At 43.5% G+C, this 1864-nt stretch overlaps 1 protein-coding gene across 1 annotated transcript in view; it reads left to right on the top strand.

The window, feature by feature from the left end:
* HENMT1 (HEN methyltransferase 1) overlaps positions 1–1864 on the top strand; it is a 35928-nt gene that overhangs the window by 14711 nt on the left and 19353 nt on the right. The gene's annotated exons all lie outside the window — the stretch shown is intronic.

The raw sequence follows: 1864 nt of genomic DNA, 5'->3' as shown, positions 1-1864 counted from the left end.
AGGGCATGTGTGCTCGCCAGAAAGACAGTGAAAGGGAGAGGGATGGAGGGAAGGAGAGAGAGAGAGAGAGACAGAGAGAGACAGAGAGAAGAGAGAGAAAGGAAGAAATCACTACCTTGGCAAGAATGGCCATGCCACAATCCCTTCTCCTCCATTCTCCTCTCAGGATCTTGGACATGCAGGTACATGCACCCAGTATAAATTTAAGCTGCCGGGTCCAGTACTTGAACCACAGTCAACTATGTGGGAATCCAGCGATGTACCCATTATGCCATCTGCTGGTCCCTGTAACTTATTTTTTTAGTTTGTTATAGGGTATGTGTGTTTGCCAGAGAGTGAGAGAGAGAAAGTAAGATATCACCCCCTCCCCGGGGTGTGGAGGAGATGGCCATGCTGCAATCCCTTCTTCATTCTTTGGGGACCCTGGGCACTCACACACATACACCCAGTGTGCTCCTTAATCCATTGGTCTTAGACTTTAACAGTAAAGTGGGTTTCAGCCACCTCAACCTCCACACTACCTGCTGGCCCAGCACTGTAGCAATTTTTAAGTGTACAGTTAAATGGCATTAGAACATTCACACTGTCGTACAAACATCACTATTGTCTATAGAACTTTTTCCATCACGTTAAACTTAAACTCTGTACCCACCAAACATTAACTCCCAATTCTCTTCTCTCAGCTGCTGGCAACCATCACTCTACTGTCTCCATGAATCTGATTACTCCGGATACCTCATATAAGTGGAATCATGTAATACTTATTTGTTATTTAGTGACTGGTTATGTCACTTATTATAATGTCAATTACACTCAGTCAGGTTGTAGCAAGTATGAGAATTTCATTCTCTTTAAAAACTGAATATTCTGGGGGTCAGCAGATGGTAGTTGAGGTGCTAGAATTCCCACATAGCCAACTATGGTTTGAGTCCTGGACCTAGAGACTTACTTTCTCACTCTCCCTGTCTTTCTCTGGCAAAACTCATGTGAAAATAATAAATAAATAAAATAATTCTTTAAAAAACCCCTGAATATTCTGTCCTATACCTATACCACATTTTGCTTATCCATCCATCTATCCATGGGTATTTTTTTGCTACTGTAAAGGATGTTGCTATGAGCTTTTGTGTACACATATGTCTGAGTTCCTGCCTTTCTTTTGAGTATATACCAAGCAGTAACTTATTTAAACATACTAAATTATATTCTCTAGGAACGAATATGCTCCTTTAATATAGATTGTTCAAACTGCAGCTTCCCCAAGGCAACAGGAACCTCAGGTCTCAAACTGTTGCGACACTATCAATGCACTTATGAAAGCTTGAGTTTATACTTTTTTCTCCCTATAAAACTAATCTCCTCAAAATACCCAAAACAAAATTTTTGTAATTTATATTTGTGCTACCTTAAAACTGTTAGCACAGTGCTTTGCATATAGTGTTGTGTTTGAAAATAGTTTAAATACGGCACTTATATTAAGGCTATCAATTCAGTAGTAACACGAGTCTTTTCAAGTAGATCCTCCTCACAACCCCCCCCAAAAAAAAAAAAAAAGCAGCTTAGTACTTTCCCCACTGAAGTTCTGTCCACTGTCCACTGTCCACAGCAGGCGAGAAAGAGCCGGTTGGGGTTTGGAGCTGAAAGAACGTTTTTGAGGTCAGGTGTTATGGGGCCAATTTTACCCAGCCTAGAGCCCCTTAAGGCCTTGTTCTGCGGATTGTTCTGAGGTCGGAGTGGAGGCTGATTCTGACACTGGCCGCCCGCCGCCTCGCGCTGAGCCCGTCGCCCCCTCCTGCCGCCTTCCACCCGCCGGGACCGTTTTCGGGTCTTCGACCCGCACGGGAAGCGCCACGAACCGACAGCC

This window comes from Tupaia chinensis, unplaced genomic scaffold, assembly GCF_000334495.1.
Source record: "Tupaia chinensis unplaced genomic scaffold, TupChi_1.0 Scaffold000270_1, whole genome shotgun sequence".
Taxonomy (NCBI): domain Eukaryota; kingdom Metazoa; phylum Chordata; class Mammalia; order Scandentia; family Tupaiidae; genus Tupaia; species Tupaia belangeri.
Note: the sequence above shows the minus strand (reverse complement) of the source record. Positions and strands in the feature narration are given on the sequence as shown.